General features: G+C 45.5%; 1 pseudogene; it reads right to left on the bottom strand.

Annotated features, from left to right (window-relative positions):
• Positions 1–10,300, bottom strand: part of LOC140717854 (uncharacterized) — a 966,201-nt pseudogene extending 955,901 nt beyond the window's left edge.
• Positions 10,301–20,189: the final 9,889 nt, after the last annotated feature.

Raw genomic sequence — 20,189 nt, 5'->3', positions numbered from 1 at the left:
GGAGGGTGACCAATCTTTAACTGCTGCTTTTCAGGTCGGGGTGGAAGAAGCTGTTGGAGTAACTGCATTCCAGATTGAGATGGCCGGGATGCGGGAGTCAGAACTGCTGAGCCAGGGGCCAGAGAAGATGATAATCTCAATTGCAGGAGACTGAAGAGACTGCAGGAGCAGTGCAGGCCACGTGTTTCCGTTTGGAGAAGATCAAACAGCAGCTACCGATCAAAGAAATGAGGAAGAATACGGATTCAAAGGCGGATGTGCTGGATGTGTGGTAAATGCTGCCTTTTGCTGACTTTCCCTCGATTGACGAAGAGACCTTTGGCCCTTCTTCCACTGAGTCAGGTGTAGTGGGGATGGTTAGCTGTGTGCAGTGTGGGGCATGAGTGAGAGGTTGAAAGAGGAGTTGGTAGTGGACCCAAGGTATCCCCAGCTGTGTCCTAGCCTAAGGGTTTAGGTGAGGTGGGTACGGAGGTCTCAGAAGGGTTAGGGAACGCCCAGATAGTTGGCCTATATAGCGCCTAAGGAACAGAGCGTGAGGTTTACTGTGTGGGGAGGAGATGTCACTGCTTGTGCTTGGGTTACGGTGTGTTGGCAGGAAAGGTGACGAGTTATCTAATAGTCATGAGGACATGACTTTTATTTGGTGGGGGGAGAGTGTAAAGGGGGTTTCTTCTTTTTCTTTGTTACTGTGTATGTAATCAAAATGGCGTCTTTGTTTTGTTAAAAGTAGGAATGCTGGCGTCTTTGTTATGATAAGTGCTGGAAGCTTGTTTGGGACTGTAAACTGATTGTTGGCGGGGATTTTGGGGAGTCGGCGCGATGGAGTGAGAGAGGACGGGATGCTGGAAGCTGGGCGACGGAACGGACCCCGAGCGGGGGTCCCCGGCCCAAGGTTTTCGGTGAGGAGAGGAGACGGAGACAGAGGAGTGTGGAGCGTCTGGTCGACCACCGTGGGGGTCCCAGGAGGCGGGTCGAGGAGTTCGGAGGGGATCGAATGCCAGAAGACTTCAGTAATTGAGCTCCAACGGTTGTGCACGAAGTGGTTTGGACTTTGATAAGTTTGGCGCCTTTTCTTTTTTTTTCTTCTTCATATATACTGTATCGTTAGTAATCGCTTAGTTATAGTAATCTTTATAAATTGTACTCATTTAATCGCATAAGGTGTACTGTCTGTTTTTTTTTGGGCGAGGCGGGGACATCACACAGCATCCACACCAGCTGATTACCCAGTTTGGCGGGGCCGAAGGCTGCTCCCCCTAGACTAGAACGAGTTTGAGCGATGCCTGAGGCGACCCAGGGGTTACAGGTGCATAAGATGATGAGAGGCATTAATCGTGTGGTTAGTCAGAGGCTTTTTCCCAGGGCTGAAATGGTTGCCACAAGACGACACGGGTTTAAGGTGCTGGGGCGTAGGTACAAAAGAGATATCAGGGTTATTTTCTTACGCAGAGAGTGGTGAATGCATGTAATGGGCTGCCGGCAACGGTGGTGGAGGTGGATACGATAGGGTCTTTTAAGAGACTTTTGGATAGGTACATGGAGCTTAGAAAAATAGAGGGCTATGGGTAAGCCTGGGGCTACGGGACATGTTCGGCACAAACTTATGGGCCGAAGGGCCTGTATTGTGCTGTAGGTTTCCTATGTGTCTATGTGTTGGGGGATATTGATCTGCAACCTCCAAACTCTGATTTTTTTTCAAGTCATGCAGTCCACCGGACATACACTTTTGTCTTTATATTGTATTCCGCAGTCCGCACGACCAGTATCGACTCTTATTCATCCTATGTGGAATGTAACTTGTTTTAAGTCTGTATTCCCTTCAAAGACCAAATGCTAATAATTAGTTATTATGATTACCTATTACAGATTATTTCCGATGCCTTGGCCACGCGTTTTGCTGTACGGGTTCTGCAAGTATTTTCTCTGGTTACTAATATAAATTGCTCATTCCCGTCGTAAGCCACGTCCTACCTGACAGAAGGAGATGCAACACCTGGCCAGTCACCACTTCACATTTCTCCAACCAGGGCCCCAAAACACTGTTTGAGCAGAAGCTGCAATAGACGTTCCGTTCTTCCAGTTTAGCTTACACGCTCTCCCCTCCTCTGCAGTCCCTTCATTTGTAATTTTGCATGTTGTTCAAAGAGATTTTCTGTCGCTCTCCCACCAATCTGCTTCGTAGAATATCAATTCCAACGATTTTCCCTAAAGGCAATGACTTTCATGTGACGGACAGTCAGCAAGCTGAGTTTGTGCAAATGTGTGTTTAGAAGAGTGACATAAAACATGCAGTCACCCGAGGGTCGAACAAGGGTCAAACCATTTGCGGAACAAGCTTCATTCCTGGGGAATATATGAACCGAGATCAACAAGGTCGTTGCAGAGTGAAGGACATAGAATTACTGGATATTGCACACTTTATTGCACAAGTTATTGAATTGCACACTTGCACAGAGTGTGGCTGAAATCTGAAAGGCGCTACTAACGATGGCAGTGGAACCTGACACAAGTACTTCGTTAAAGAGGTTTTTAGACAGACAGTTATAAGAAACATTAATGGATCCGGTTTTAATACCGGATTAAAATTGTCTGTCGGGGTATAGGGTAAAATGATTAACATGGATGTGCTCGCCAGAGACTGTGTCTGTTCTCCGGAAAACTACGAGTCTATAATTTTAACAGTGAGATATGTCTTACGGATAATCTGTAAATCAAACTAAAGAAATTTTGTTTTCGGCAGGAACAGCAAACCGAAAAACAAACAAAAAACACCAAATGTTATTCAGACTCTCACCGAAAATAGTTGCGATCAAGGGAGTCTGAACTTACTGGAGCCATTACAAACATTCGACATAGTTGCCGATAATGGCAACCTCAGAATAGAACGACGTCCCTTTAGAAAAGTGATGATGGGGGATGTGTTTAGCTAGAGGGTACTGAATTTGTGGAATCCATTGCTTTCGACGGTGGTGGAAGCCGAGTCACTTGGTTCTTGATCAGTAAGGAAGTCAACGATTACTGAAAGAAGGCATAAGAATGGAGTTGAGAAGGATAATAGATCAGCCATGATGGAATAACGGAGTAGACTGATTCTTCTATTTTTTCTTACGATCGTATGATATTAACCATCAGTGCCTGAGTGCGAGTGTACAGATGTCTTCGCCTGATCATCACCTCTGTTGTTTCTGTTTTACTCAACGCAAGATCTATTGTTCTTTTCATCAGTCTCCATTTCACGCACAGTGAAACGTGGCAAAGAATACAGCGTGACTTAGATCAGTTGCAGATATGGACAGAGAAATGGCAGATGGAGTTCGCACAGATAAATGTAAGTTGTTGCACCTTGGTAGGGTAAATGTAAGGAGACAATACACAGTTAAGGACAGGACCCTTAATAGTGCTGCAGAGCAGAGCGATCTTTGGAGCGGCGAAGGCTGAGGGGGGATATAATTGAGGTTTGTAAGATTATGAGAGGCATAGATAGAGGCGACAGGTAGTACCTATTTCCCAGGTAAGAAATAGCTAAAGCCAGAGGGCATGCATTGAAGGTGGGAGCGGAGTGGTGGGTTAGGTTTAAAGGAGATGTGAACGCTAACTTTTTTACTCAGAGAATAGTTGATGCCTAGTAGGCGCTGCATGGTATGGTGGTAAAGAGAAGCACCTTAGGAACGTTAACATACATTTAGTTTGGCAAATGAATGTGAGATGGACATTGTGTCGGTAGGAGTGATATTTTTGCGGGGTGTGTGCTTTTTAGTTGGTTCGGTACAACTATGTGGGCTGAAGGTTCTGTTCCGGTGCTGCAGTGTTCTGTATTATATGCTCTATGCAGAACCTGACGGCTGCTGGTGAGGAGGGTACCGGTTTGGCAGAAAAATTTGAAGACATGTCATGCAATGACTGGAGGCAGATCGCATGGTAAAGAAGGGTAAGAGATACTGGTCGTCATTTGTAGAGGTTGTATATGCGGGGGTAAAGAGGTTCTACAACATTTTAAATAATTGTCAGACCTCTATTTTCCTTCCCGTGATGATGTAGGTGTCCTCCTGGTGCTCAAAATACATACACTTCAAGGTTAGTAACTTGTGGGCATGCAATATGGGCGTCGGAAGCGTGACCATGTTTACCGGCTGCTCCCTTCGCGACTCGTTTAACCTTTTCGACATTTCCACGCATATGTGACAAGATTGATCCTTTATTAATCTTTAGATTGAATGGACTGGAAGAAAACTTTTCCCTTTGATGAGGCGAAAGGAAATATAGACAAAGGAAAAGGCAAGAGGTTTAGATCGGTGCTATGAGGGATCCTTTTTATCTCCTGAGTGCCTGCCAGGAACACACTGTGCAGGAGATGATGGAAACAGACACGCTGGTAGGATTGATTCAATAAACAATTTGAAACAACTCAGCACAGAAGGATGCGTGCGAAGGGCTACAGGATCATGTTATTTCAGATGTGGGCCCACTGGTCAGCGTGAGCGTGCTGCATCCAGGAGACTGTTTCATTTTATTTAATTCTGTCGTTAAGAAAGCTACGCACAGACACACGCACACACACGCAAACGCACCCAGCAGACACACGTTTAAAGAATACATGTATTCTATTCTTTATATTGAACTTTTTTGTAAATAGTTCAATATAAAAGTACAATCTCAGTGTTACACCTAGACATAACCATTCACAAATAGACATGGACAAACACACAGTACACACACACAGAGAAACAACAGAGTTACACTGGACATTAGACACTAGCATACTACAGCACAGTAGCATAGTAAAGACCCTTCGGTTGTGCCGACTCATATATTCCTAGAAAAAAAGCACTAAACCCACACTACCACTTAACCCTCTATTTTCCTTTCATACTTGTGCCTGTCCAAGGGGCTCTTAAATACCACTAATGTTTTAGACTCCATCCCTGGCAAGTCATTCCAGGTACTCACAACCCTCTGTGTAAAAAAAACCCTGATATCTCCCCTATACATCCCTCCCTTAACTTTGTACATATGCAGTCTGGTGTTTTCTCTTCGTGCCCTACAAAACAGGTACTGGCTATCCACCCTATCGATGCATCTCATAATCTTGTAGACCTCTATCAAGTCCCCTCTCATCCTTTTATGCTCCAAAGGGAATAGTCCCAGATCTGCTAAACTTGCCTCATAAGACTTGTTTTCCAATCCAGGCAACATCCTGGTAAATCTCTGCACGCTGTCCATAGCTTTCACATCCTTGCTATAATGATGTGACCAGAACTGAAAACAATACTCTAATTGTGGTCTCACCAGAGATTTGTAGAGTTGCAAAATTACCTCTCTACTCTTGAATTGAATCCCCCTATTAATGAAGCCTGGCATCCCATAGGCCTTCTTAACTATCCTATCAACCTGTGCAGCAACCTTGAGGGATGTATGGACTTAAACCCCAAGGTCCCTCTGTTCATCCACACCCTTATGTAACCGACCATTAACCCTGTACTCAGCCTTCTGGTTTGTTCTTCCAAAATGCATCACCACACACTTATCCGCATTGAACTCCACCTACCACTTTTCTGCCCAACTCTACAACCTGTCTACATTCTCTTGTAATCTTTGACAACCTACAGCTCCATCCACAACTCCTCCAATCTTCGTGTTATCCGCAAACTTACTCACCCATCCTTGCACCTCTTCATTCAGGTCATTTATAAAAATCACAAAGAGCAGGGGTCCCAGGACAGATCCTTGCGGCACTCCACCAGTCACCGACCTCCAGGCAGAATACTTTCCTTCCACTACAACCCTCTGCTTTCTTCCTGTAAACCATTTTTTTAAAAATCCAAACAGCCGAAGTTGCACTGATCCTATGCCTTATGACTTTCTGGATGAGTCACTCGCGGGGAATCTTGTCAAATGCTTTGCGAAAATCCATGTGGACTACATCTACCGCCTTACCCTCATCAATTTCTTTCGTTACCTCTTCAAAAAACTCATGAGGCATGACCTTCCCTTCACAAAGCCATTTTGACTGTACTTGAGTAGACTGCACTTCAACAAATGCTCGTAAATCCTATCTTTAAGAATCCTTTCCAATAGTTTGCACCGACGTAAGTCTCACTGGTCTATAGTTTGCAGGATTCTCCCTGTTACCTTACTTAAACACGGGGACTACATTTACCATTCTCCAATCCCTTGGCACCTCCCCTGCAGCTAAAGAGGATTCAAATATCATAGCTACTGCTCCAGCGATCTATTCTCTCACTTCCCACAGCAACCTGGGGTATATCACGTCCGGCCCTGGGGACTTACCAATCTTGATGTTTTTAAGAAGATCCAACACTACTTCTTCCTTAATCTCTACATTCTCCAGCACACAGGCCTGTTCTATTTTGATCTCACCGTGATCAAGGTCCTTTTCGCTTGTGAATTCTGAAGCAAAGTATTCATTCTCAAACCTCCTCCGCCTCCAGGCACATGTTGCCTTCTTTATCCTTTAGCGGCCCCACCTTCATTCTTCTCATCCCTCTGTTCTTCACATACGCATAGAACGCCTTGGGGTTCTCCTTAATCCTACATGCCAAATCCTTCTCATGCCCCCTTCGAGCTCTCCTAAGTCCTTCCTTAAGCTCCTTCCTGGCTACCCTATATTTCTCATGAGCACCTCCTGCTTCCTGCTACTTATATCTAACATATGCTGCCTTCTTCCTCTTGACCAGTTGCCTCACGTGTTTTGCCAGCCCCGGTTCCCATTTTCTACCATTGTTTTCTTTATCTCAGTGGGACAAGCATATCCTGAACACAGCACAAGTGGTCCCTAAACTTCCTGCACATTACTTCTGTGCTTTCACTCTTGAACATATGTTTCCAATTTACTCTCGCTAGTTCCTACCTCATCCCATCATTATTAGCCCTTCCCCAGTTAAGCACTTTCCCATTTTGTCTGTTTTATCCATTCCCATAGCTATGCTGAAGCTAAGGGAATTGTGGTCACTCTCACCAAAATGCTCCCCCGCCAAGAAGTCTGCCACCTGACCAGGATCATTACGCATAACTATGACCAAGGTCATTACCCTGAAGTATGGCCTCTCCTCTCATCCACATACCATGTCAGGAATCCTTCTTGATCACACCTGACAAATTCAGCCCCATCTATCCATCTTGCAATCAGGAGGTGCCAGTGAATATGAGGGATAGTTGAAATCACCCATAACTACAAATCTATATTTCCTGCACCATTCTAAAATCTGCTTGCCTATCTGCTCCTTGGTGTCCGAGGGCTATTTGGGAGCCTATAGACTACTCTCAGGACTGTGGTTGATCCCTTCCTATTTCTGACTTCCACCCACACCGACTCAGTGGACACTCCCTCTGCAGCGTCCTCCCTTTCTATAGCCTTGATACTCTTTCTGACCAGTAATGATACAATCCCCATCCTCTTTTCTGCCTCTCATTCTATTCATTTAAAACATCTAAACCCTGGTACCTGCATCAGCCAATCCTGCCATTCCTCCAGCCAAGCTCCAGGAACGACCACAACATCGTAGTTCCACGTATTGATCAATACTCTAAGTTTGTCCTCTTCATTCCTAATACTCCAAGCGTTGAAATAGACACATTTCAACGCCCTAACTGGCTACATTTATGTTTTGTCCCTTGCCTGTCCTTCCTCACCAACTCGGAACACATAGCATCATGCCCTTGTCCTTCTACCGTAATCTTTGCACTCACATTCTGATTTCCACCCCCCTGCCAAACGAGTTTAAACCCTCCCAAACAGCTCTAGTTGGTTTTACATGTGATAGAAAATTAGGTTGAGGGTCTGGTAGAATAAATAAAGCAGGAATTTCGCAGAAGTACTCGGACATATTTGGAGAATAGACAGATAATTGGCAGATGGAATACAGAGTACGGTAGTGTAGAGACATACACTTTGATAGAAGAACCAAAGGTGCAGACTATTTTCCAAGCGGGGAGCAAATTCATAAATCAGTAAGCAAATGGACTCGGGAATTCTACTGCCGGGCTCCATCAATGTTAAGTTGCATATTGAGTCGATGCTAAGGAAGGCAAATGCAGTTTTACTCTTCATTCCGCGAGGACTAGCATCAAAAAGCAAGGATATAATGATGGTGTATCGTAAGACATTGATCAGATTCATTTGGGGGATTGTAGACAAGTTTGGGCCCAATTTCTAACAAAGGATGCGTTGGCATTGTGTGGGCTCAGTGGGGTTTCACGAGAGTAATCCCGGAATTAAATGGCTAAAGTAAGAGAAATGTTTGGAGACTCTGAGCCTACACTCGTTAGAATTTAGAACAATGAGGTAGGATCTCATTGAAACCCATCGAATATGGAAAGATCAAGCGGATGTGTAGAGGGTGTCTGTCCGGTTTCTCTGACACCGACGCAGATGTCCAGCTCAATCGACCCGGGGCATAGTGATGAGAACCCGTGAAAAATTTCCTTCTGCCTCCTTAGCTGAGTTGTCACAGTTGCCATGGCGACTGATTAGGGCGGTAGACCAGAAGTTCATTGAGGTTTCACTAATCATGTTCCACAGCGGGTCCACTCAGAGTCACTTGTGTCCAGTAATTAGAAATTCCTTTATTCCTTCTACCAAACTGTTAATTGTGTCGCCGTCTCCTGATAAAGCTATGGAATAAAGAAAAAAAAAACCTCTTTATTTTATTGTGCTCTGACAAAGGCAATGGTCTGCGTGGAGGGTCGGGACCTCTTCGCCCACTCAACTCCTCCGCTGATCGCTTTAGCGATGGCCTTCAAGACCTGATCATGCGGAGGAATTGAGTACCGTCCCTCACCAAGTGCCGTTGTACAGCCGCTGAGGTTGTGCCCAAGGGTTCCTCGCTTGGAGCACAGTGGGCACGCAGCTGACTCTGCTATGCCCCATGTGTGGAGGTTAGGTAGGCTTCGAAACACATCGAACACTGCCTGGATGAGAAATTGGATACGGAGTGGTTCGGCTTTCCAAAGCTCAGCCCAGGTCATTTTCCTCTCAGCCTCATATTCCCATCTTGTCCAAGCATCCTGTTGTTTCATTCCCACCGCCTTGGACGTTCTCTTCTGCTCCACTACTGCTCTCACCTCCTCCTGAACTAGGCGGCGCCTTTCCTTCCCTCTGATGGTGTCCATTTGGGGAGTTAGAAATTATCCTAGCCCAGTTCGGCATCGTGTGACCACTCCCACCAGCTTCCTGTGACGCAGCCTTGACTCTGCTTCCGGAAGAGCATTTGAGTGGAATTCATTCTGGGCCCTCTGCACTCTGTTTCAGCAGACTTAGTGAGCATGTTCATGGCTAGGGAGAACAGTGTCACTGAGATAGTGCACCCTGTGATGATGCCGATTTCCACCTTGTGCCAGTTTGATGTAATAGCTCCTGTAGAGACCCTCATCCTGAAGTTCCTGTAATAATCAGTGATAAGGTCTCTAATTCTGTTAGGGACGTGGTGTTTGGTCAGTGTGAGCTGCACCAGCTTGTGCGAATGGAGCCATGTGCATTTGAGAGTTCGAGCCACAACACTGGCAGGTTGCCCTTGTTCTCTATGGCCTCCCTGATGAACTGTGTCACCACACCAGCTTGCTCCAGACAGCTTGGCACCCCTGAAATGCCACCCTTCTGGACTGATGTATAAATATAGGTGTTCTTCGCTAGGTAGGTGCACAGCCGATTGGAAGCGGCAATGAAGAAGACCTTCGCCTCGACACACAGCCGGGAGATGATGCGGAACTGGTCTATCTAGTTGGCGTTTTCCTCCTTCGGGATCCACACTGCTTCAGCCACTCTCCACTGCTCTGGGATCTTCCCCCTTCTCCAGAAGACTCGCAGCATCTTCCACAGACGCAGCAGGAGTTCGGGGCAATTCTTGCACACTTTATACGAGGTGCTGCTTGGTCCTGGAGCCGAGCTTGCCCTTGTTTTGCGGATGACCTCTCTGACTTCCTTTAGCTGCACATCCGGTTCAGGTGGGTCTATTAGGATGTTGCACTCTCCCAAATCCTGTTCTCTTTCAGGATCATTGTAAATCTTCTTTAGATGTTGGCCTATGCATTCCTACGAACAGGCCAGTTTCCCAGTGCGCTTCTGCCCCAGCAGCTCCTTGGTGAACCTGAAGGGGTTGTCGATAAAGGCAGCACGTTTTCGGGCCCTTTCACAGCGCCGCCTCCGATGCCATTCTGCCCGGCGGAGGGCCTTGATCTTCTTTCGTTGTGTGCACATCCGCTGGGCCAAGCCAATGCGCTCCTCTTCTCCTGCCTCCTTATGGGACTCCAGCGCTTTCATCTCCTGCCTGATGTTATGGATCATCAACGCTCTTCAGTTCTTACAGTGAGGTGTTTTGGAGCCTTTCTTCTCCTCTTCACCGAACCGTTCGGCTGCGACACTGACAATGGTTGTTGTCGTGGCTTGTAGCATCCTATCGACCGTTCCCTCCAGAATTTCCTTCACATCTTCATCAAACTTCTTCCACAGTGAAGTCATGTTAGTTGCAGGCCATTTGATCCGCCTCTTGTGGAACTTGATGTTAGAGAGATTAGTTTGCAACACTTGGCGGTTCCGGGCACTATGTTATGACTCCGGGCCTGGCACCTCCTTCGTCTCACCAGTTTGGACACTGCGCGTTGTGCTGCTCCCTTTCCCGCCAGACACTTCATCCTCGCTTGGTGATCTTCAAGCCGCGATCGTTCTTCCAGATTTTGCCACATGCACACTGCTTCCTCTTAGTCGTTTGTTCATTGCCTGGGTCTGATGCCGTTGTGACCGTACGACTGGGCTGCTCATCCTCCCTCCCTCTCGGGCACTCCTGAGGGTATCTTTCCCTTAGATTCATCGTAGCTTTTGTGGCGGTCCTCCTCTCAGAGGACACAGATTGGGTTGCCAGTCCGTTCTGCCCCGGTCGCTGTCTCTTCGGGCTGTCACTGACTCTCCAGTCGTCACCACTCTTCTCGTGGTTGTCACGCAGTCTTTGCTGGCTGTCGCTGATGGACTCAGGGTGTAAGCTGTGTACGTACATCTACTGATGCCTCTGGACACACCTTCAGTGATATCCCAGGAATCATCAGGTGCTTCGGGCATATGATTCATAAATAAAGATACTGAATTAAATAGATCAAAATCCACAGTTGTAATACATTTACGTGAACAAAGGATTGGGGACTGAATACTTTTTCAAGGTACTATAACTTCTCTCGATCCATACTTCCTAGATCTTGTCTATGATAATGAAATTAATGACATGGCCTTTATTTCCAGACTAAGCATATCCCTACTCGGAACTAATTTGAAACATCCCCTGTTCTCTGCTGACGAGTTCCAAAGTGCTCGCCCACTTCCACTTTACCCCGCCTTCTGCCCCAATATCCGGGGAGACAATTTATGTACTGGCACAGAACGCTCTGCTGGACGCATTCAAAAAATCCCATCTCCAATCATACACAAAGGCAATCAGATTATAATCTTTCAAATTTAAATACTTTAAAAACTCTCATTCTGTTCTCAAACCAATGCCCTCTTGTTTTGAATCACCCCTTTCTTGGGGAAACGACTAATCCTCACATTATTCATGCCACTCCTGATCTTATATAGATGCCTCAAATCATTCCTCGATCTACATTCCAGGACATATGCAACTTTTTTTTTAATAAAGGCCCCCAATTCCAGCAACAACCTGCTGAATCTGTCCTGCATTCTTTTTATAATTTAATACTAACATTTCTCTGGAGAAATGAAGAAATTTATACAGAATACTCATAGAAACACCCCAGTCACGTGTTGCATAATTGCAAGAACATTCCTTATTCGTTTATTCATTCAGTGCCCTGACTGATGACGGCGTTCGGCTAAACCTGATGATCTTCATCACGCTATCTACCTGTGACACGCGTTCAGTGAACTGTGCACTTGTACTCCTCGGCCCCTCTGTACCATAACACTCCCCGAGGCTCCAGCCTACACTGTATAAATCCTGCACTGGTTTCATTTCCCACAATGCTGTGCTTCACATGTATCTGGATTGACGGCCATTTGCGATTCCTCAGCACACACTGCTAGATCATCCCCTTGCACGTTTATATCGCTACCTACACGATCTACACTGCTGCTTATTTTAGTATCATTTGCAAACTAATTACACCTTCTACTTTCACACCCAAACCATTCATAAGGAGCGCAAACAACACATTGAATTGAATTTAATTGAGTTGAATTGAATTGAATTTAATTGACTTTATTTCTTGTATCCTTCACATGAGGAGTACGAAACTTTACACTACGTCTTCTTCTGAATGTGCAATGTGTAATTTGTAGTAATTTGTAATTAGAAGAAGGATACTTATGTGAGAATGGTGTCCTTGGACTACAGTTCAGCATTTTACACCATAGTTTCATCTAGGCTCGACAAAAAGCTCTGAGACATAGGCCTTGACCCTGCCTTGTGCAGCTGGATCCTGGATTTCCTGTCAGATCACCAACATGTCGTAAGAGAGGGCTCCCTAATCTCAAACCCTCTGACTCTCAATACAGGAGCCGCTCAGGGCTGCTTACTGAGTCCCCTCCTTTACTCCCTGTACACCAATGTTTGTATCGCCACCCACAGTTCCAAAATGCTAATTAAATTCGCCGACGAGACTACATTGATCGGCCTAATTTCAAACAGTAACAAGGTGGCCTACAGTGAAAAAGTCATTTCTCTGACACAATGGTGACAAGAAAAGAACCTTTCCCTCAATGTCATAAAAACGAAGCAGGGGCTTGCGGATTACAGGAGGAATGGAGACGGGCTAAACCCTGTTGACATCAGTGGATCTGGGGTTAAGAAGTGAAACAGCTTCCAATTCCTTGGCATCCACATCACTGAGGACCACACATGGTCTGTGCAAACCAGCTGTGTGGTGAAAAAAGTTCAACAGCACCACTTTCACCTCAGACGATTGAGGAAGTTTGGTATGGGCCCCAAAATCCTAAGGACTTTCTACAGGGGCACAATTGGGAGCATCCTGACTGGCTGCATCACTGCCTGGTATGGGAACTCTGCAGAGTCCACACAGGACTCTGCAGAGAGTGGTGCAGATAGTCCAGCGCATCTGTAGTTGTGAACTTCCCATGATTCAGGACATTTACAAGGACAGGTGTGTGTAAAAGGCCCGTAGGATCATTGGGGATCCAAGCCTTTCTGACCACAATCTATTCCAGCGGTTACCATCAGGGAAGCGATACCGCAGCATAATAGCTACGTCTAAAAGGCTCCGGCACAGCTTCTTCACCAGGGCATTAGACTAATAAACTCACGCTGATTTAGTGCACACTATAATATATTGACTGTTCTATTTATTATAAATTATTATAAATTACCATGATTGCACATTGCACATTTGGACGGATACGTAACGTAAAGATTTTTACTCCTCATGTATATGAAGGATGCAAAAAATAAAGACAATACAATTCAGTTCAGTTCAATTGAAATTCAGTTCCCAGCACTGATCCTCCTGGAACGCCTCTGTCCACAGATCTCCAGTTAGAGTAACACCCTTCAACCATTGCTTTCTGTTTGCAATCTCCACCGACCCTAAAGGCTCTGGATGAGCCCACCATGAAAGGCCTTGTTGAAAGCTTTTCAAATTCGATTATTACAATATCGACTGCCTGGTCCTCATCAATCAACCATTCTACATAAAATATATGATCAGGTTTGGAAGCTATAATCTCACCCACACAAAGCCATGTTGGCTACCCTGAAAAAAAAATGCCTTTGCCTATGTGAGTTTATTTAATGAGTAAGAATTAATGTAAAGATTAACGCACGAGTCAACCATTTCCTGGATTGTCTCTATTGCCTTGTTAAACAGGGAAATAATATTGGCTCATTAACAGTCCTCTGCAACATCCTGTGTGTAACATGCTGTAGGGTTTCACCGATAATGTAATGGTTTCTCTGTAGCTGCAACGTTTGGGTTAAGACTCGAGATAACGGAGTTAGGAATGTTGTTCTTTCCTGTGAGCTGGAAGAGGGACTTGCGCGGTCTTTTGGCCGGGGAGAGATGAGGGGAGAACACGCTAATGCGGTGAGTTGATAGACCACCGGACGTGGTGGACCTGGAGCGAGAGCCCGAAGGGCAGCGACGATCGGAGGAGGTTGATGGTGGACAATCGGCTCATCGGTGAACTCCAACTTTGCGCAACAGATAGCTTCATAAAATTAGGCCCTTTTATTTTTTTCGGTTTTTTTTTACTAACCACATAGTCAAAGTAAGAACTATAAAGCCTAATCGTTTAATCGCATATTGTGTATTGTTTGATATTTTCGTACTGAATTGTAACAGGGGACACATCGCACAGCATCCACCCAAACGAGATTTCTTCAGTTTGGCCGGGGTGGGGGTTGTCACCCCCTATATTAAGCCGCTGGTTAAAGAGAGAGTCACCTGTGCAATTAAAAATAATCTACAAAGATCTCCATGAAGGCCGCAGAAATCTGCTACCCTGCCTCATTCGCTCAGTAATCTCTGATGTATCCCATTCAGTCTGGTGAGAGTCCCAACGCTCCCAGCAGCTTGCTATAAACATGCAGTGGAACATCCGTGTATCCTCCCGAACTTTCTTTACTGCGTCACTTTCAGTTTGAGGAATATTGACATGAACTAATCATCTGGTGCTTTGCCCAAAACCTCTGGCATCAGACATACGTTCTGTTCTCTGCCCCTGAGTTGTTCTACATTCCTACCTTCCTTATGATGTCCTTCTTGTTTTTAATGTATGTGCAAAGTGCCTTGCTATTCTCCCCAGTCTTGCTCTGCAAAATCATTCCCCCTCCCCCAGCATCATTCCATACTACTGATTCTCTGATGAATTTGCATATTGCTGAATATTTATTAAGGACTTTATCTAATTTCCACTTACTGAATATTCCTTGTGGTTCCTTTTCCTTTTTGGCTGAATTTGCAACATTCCTGAACAGCTGACTGTAAATAAATCCCAGAGGTCAGATGTCAGTTTACTCAATAACAACAGCTCCCAGTCTCTACTCTCCCCATTTCCTGCCAAACACAGTTCCCATTAGCTTGCCTTCAGATTAGTAAATTCCCCCAAGACTGTGTGCTTATTTGGGGGTGAGTGTTTTCAAAATAGTCTCTCATAGAAATTCTGCAGTTGCAAGGCTCATGCCCCAATGCAAGGTCACTTAAATGTCTCTAATGTATCTGCTTCTAACACTACTCCTAGCTGCGAATTCCATTCATTTTCTGTGAGTAAAAAAAGAACCCGTGGCATCCTCCACTGCTATACAATAGACAATAGACAATAGGTGCAGAAGTAGACCATTCGGCCCTTCGAGCCTGCACCGCCATTTTGAGATCATGTCTGGTCATCTACTATCAATACCCGGTTCCTGCCTTGTCCCCATATCCCTTGATTCCCCTATCCATAAGATACCTATCTCGCTCCTTTTTGAAAGCATCCAGAGAATTGGCCTCCACTGCCTTCCGAAGGAGTGCATTCCAGACCCCCACAACTCTGTGGGAGAAGAAGTGTTTCCTTTACTCTGTCCTAAATGACCTACCCCTTATTCTCAAACTATGCCCTCTGGTACTGGACTCTCCCAGCATCTGGAACATATTTCCTGTCTCTATCTTGTCCAATCCCTTAATAATCTTATATGTTGCAATTAGATCCCCTCTCAATCTCCTTAATTCTAGCGTGTACAAGCCCACACTCTCTAACCTCTCTGCGTAAGACAGTCCGGACATCTCAGGAATTAAACTCGTGAATCTACGCTGCACTTCCTCTACAGTCCTTCCTTAACCCTGGAGACCAAAACTGTACACAATACTCCTGGTGTGGTCTCACCAGCGCCCTGTACAAATGCAAAAGGATTTCCTTCCACTTGTACTCAATTCCCTTTGTAATAAAGGGCAACATTCCATTAGTCTTCTTCACTGCCTGCTGCACTTGCTCATTCACCTTCAGTGAGTGATGAACAAGGACTCCTAGATCTCTTTGTATTTCTCCCTTACCTAACTCTACACCGTTCAGATAATAATCTGCCTTCCTGTTCTTACTCCTAAAGTGGGTAACCTCAGACATATTCACATTAAACGTCATCTGCCAAGTATCTGCCCACTCACCCAGCCTATCCAATTCACCCTGAATTCTCCGAACATCCTCATCACATGTCACACTGCCACACAGCTTAGTATCATCAGCAAACTTGCTGATGTTATTCTCGATGCCATCATCTAAATCGTTGACGTAAATCGTAAACAGCTGTGGTCCCAATACCGAGCCCTGTGGCACCCCACTAGTCACCACCTACCATTCAGAGAAACACCCATTCACCTCTACCCTTTGCTTACTATCTGCCAACCAGTTTTCTATCCATGTCAACGTCTTCCCCCCAATGCCATGGGCTTTGATTTTACCCACCAATCTCCTATGTGGGATCTTATCAAATGCCTTCTGAAAATCGAGGTACACTACATCCACTAGATCTCCCTTGTCTAACTTTCAGGTTACATCCTCGAAAAACTCCAATAGATTAGTCAAGCATGATTTACCCTTGGTAAATCCATGCTGGCTCGGCCCAATCCTATCACTGCTATGTAGATACGCCACTATTTCATCTTTAATAATGGACTCTAGCATCTTCCCCACTACTGATGTTCGGCTGACAGGTCGATAGTTCTCTGTTTTCTCCCTCCCTCCTTTCTTAAAAAGTGGGATAACATTAGCCATTCTCCAATCCTCAGGAACTTATGCTGAATCTAAGGAACATTGGAAAATGATTACCAATGCATCCGCAATTTCCAGGGCCACCTCCTTTAGTACCCTAGGATGCAGAACATCTGGACCTGGGGATTTGTCATCCTTCAGTCCCATCAGTCTACTCTTCACCGTTTCCTTCGTAATGTCAATCTGTTTCATTTCCTCTATTACCCTATGTCCTTGCCCATCCATACATCTGGGAGATTGCTTGTGTCTTCCTTAGTGAAGACAGTTCTAAAGTACTTATTAAATTCTTCTGCCATTTCTCTGTTTCCCATAACAATTTCACCGAATTCATTCTTCAAGGGCCCAACATTGTTCTTAACTATTTCTTTCTCTTCACATACCTAAAAAAGCTTTTGCTATCCTCCTTTATATTCCTGGCTAGCTTGCGTTCGTACCTCATTTTTTCTCCCCGTATTGCCTTTTTAGTTAAGTTCTGTTGTTCCTTTAAAATTTCCCAATCATCTGTCCTCCCACTCACCTTAGCTCTGTTATACTTGCTTTTTTTAATGTTATGCAATCTCTGACTTCCTTTGCCAACCACTGTGGCCCCTTTCCCCCCTTTGAATCCTTCCTTCTCCGGGGGATGAACTGATTTTGCACCTTGTGCATTATTCCCAAGAATACCTGACATTGCTGTTCCACTGTCTTTTCTGCTAGGATATCCTTCCAGTTAACTTTGGCCAACTCATGACTCCATAGTCTCCTTTATTCAACTGCAACACTGACACCTCCGAGCTGCCCTTATCCTTCTCAAATTGCAGATAAAAACTTATCATATTATGATCACTACCTCCTAACGGCTCCTTTACTTCAAGATCGCTTATCAAATCCTGTTCATTACATAACACTAAAACCAGAATAGCCTTGTCCCTGGTCGGCTCTCGTACAAGCTGTTCCAAGAATGCATCCCGTAGGCACTCTACAAACTCCCTATCCTGGGGTCCAGCACCAACCTGATTCTCCCAGTTCACCTGCATGTTGAAATCCCCCATAACTACTGCGACATTACCTTTGCCACATGCCAATGTTAACTCCCTATTCAACTTGCACCCAATATCCATGCTACTGTTTGGTGGCCTGTGGACAACACCCATCAGGGTCCTTTTGCCCTTACTGTTCCTCAGTTCTATCCACACAGACTCCACTTCCCCAGATCCTATGTCCCCCCTTGCAAAGGACTGAACCTCATTCCTCACCAACAGGGCTACCCCACCCTCTCTGCCCACATTTCTGTCCCTACGATAGCACGTATACCCTTGTGCATTCATTTCCCAAGTCTGATCTCCCTGCAGCCATGTCTCCGTTATCCCAACAACATCAACAGTTACCCATTCGCACCTGAGCTTCAAGCTCATACGCCTTATTTCTGACACTTCGTGCATTCAGATATATAATTTTTAGCCCATTTCTCCTCTCTCTGTTTGAATCGCTGCCTATTGTGCTTACTCCAGCTCCCTGAACTCCCATCGGGCTCTACGCCCCTAGAATTCTATTGTCCTTCCTAAATTTACTTATTCTTTCTGCACATTTAACTCCATGTTCCGTCAGATCATCCCTCTGTACATGTATCCTCCTTATCACTTGTTCCGCCTCACCTTTCTCTACTACACACTTAATATTCCGGAACCGTGTCGTCCCCACCTGTCCTTTATTCTTCATCTCGCTATCCTCTCTCACATTCTGGATCCCCGCCCCCTGCAAATTTAGTTTAAACTCCCCCAAGAAGCAGTAGCAAACTTCCCTGCAAGAATGTTAGTACCTCTCCAGTTCAGGTGTAAACCGTCCCTTCGGAACAGTTCCCACCTTCCCTCGAACAAAGCCCAATTATCTAAAAACCTGAAGCCCTCCCTCCTGCACCATCCTCTCAGCCACGTATTAATCTGTATAATCTTTCTGTTCCCTGCCTCACTCGCACGTGGCACAGGTAGCAATCCTGAGATTGTTACCCTGGAGGTCCTGCTCTTCAGCTTCGCACCTAACTCCCTGAACTCCCTACGCAGGACCCCCTCCCTCATCCTACCCATGTCGTTGGTCCCTACGTGGACCACATCATCTGGATTCTTGCCCTCCCTCTCGAGAATAACCTGCACCCGATCTGAGATGTCTCGGACCTCGGCACCAGGGAAGCAACATGCCATCCGAGACTCCCGATCTTCCCTACAAAATCTCCTATCCGGCCCCCTGACTATAGAATCCCCTATCACTACCGCTCTCTTCACATTCCACCAATCATCTTAAAATTATCCCACCTCGTTTCCGCCACTTTCACCCGAAGAAAAAATGCTCTGGCTGGCTAATATGTCTTCTATCATCAAATGATGTCAACTCGGTGTCTATTGTCATTTTGACCATAAACTGCTGGTGCAGTACACAGTAAAAACGAAACAACGTACCCCCATGACCATGGTGCTGCACGAAACAATACAAAAATACACTAGACTAATTGAGACAACACAAGGCCGCACTAGACTACGTAAGACAACACAAAATCTACGCTAGACTGCAGACGTACACAAGACTACATAAAGTGCACAAAACAGTACAGGGTAGTACAATAGTTAATAAATAAGACAATAGTCACAGTAGAGGACAAATTTCAATATCATAATAAATGATGTAGATGTCTGTCTAGACTCTGAGTATTGAGGATTCTGATGGCTTAGTGGAAGTAATTGTTGCACAGTCTGGTTGTGAGAGCCCGAATGCTTCGGTACCTTTTGCCAGATGGCAGGGGGTAGAAGAGTTTGTATGAGGGGTGCGTGGGGTCCTTCTCCATGCTGTTGGCTTTACGGGTGCAGCGCGTGGTGTAAATGTCTGTAATGGCGGGAAGAGCGACCCCGATGATCTTCTCAGCTGACTTTACTATATCGATCTCTACTGAGGGGCCATCGATGTTCAGCGGAGAGTGGTCGCTCCGTGCCTTCCTGAAGTCAACAACCATCTCTTTTGTTTTGTACACATTCAGAGACAGGTTATGGGTTCTGAACCAGTCCTTTAGCCGCTGCACCTCCTCTCTGTATGCTGACTCGTCGTTCTTGCTGATGAGACCCACCACGGTCGTCTCATCGGCGATGTTGATGATGTGGCTCGAGCTGTGTATTGCTGCACAGTTGTGGGTCAGCAGAGTGAACAGCAGTGGACTGAGTACACAGCCCTGGGTGGCCCCCGTGCTCAGTGTGATGGTGTTGGAGATGCTGCTCCCGATCTGGACTGACTGAGGTCCATCAGTCAGCCCGCATCTCGTATACCTCTTTCAAGTCACGTCTCATCCTGCTCCCTCCAAAGAGAAAACTGCTCCCTTTTCAACATGTCCTCACAAGACATGCTGTATGAAGTTTAAAGTTCAATGTAAATATACTGTCAATGCTTACACGTGTCATCACATATTACCCTAAGATTCATCTTCTTTTTGTCGTTCATAGTAAATACATGT

This window comes from Hemitrygon akajei, chromosome 28 (assembly GCF_048418815.1).
Source record: "Hemitrygon akajei chromosome 28, sHemAka1.3, whole genome shotgun sequence".
Classification (NCBI taxonomy): Eukaryota; Metazoa; Chordata; class Chondrichthyes; order Myliobatiformes; family Dasyatidae; genus Hemitrygon; species Hemitrygon akajei.
This window is presented reverse-complemented; position numbering and strand designations above follow the sequence as displayed.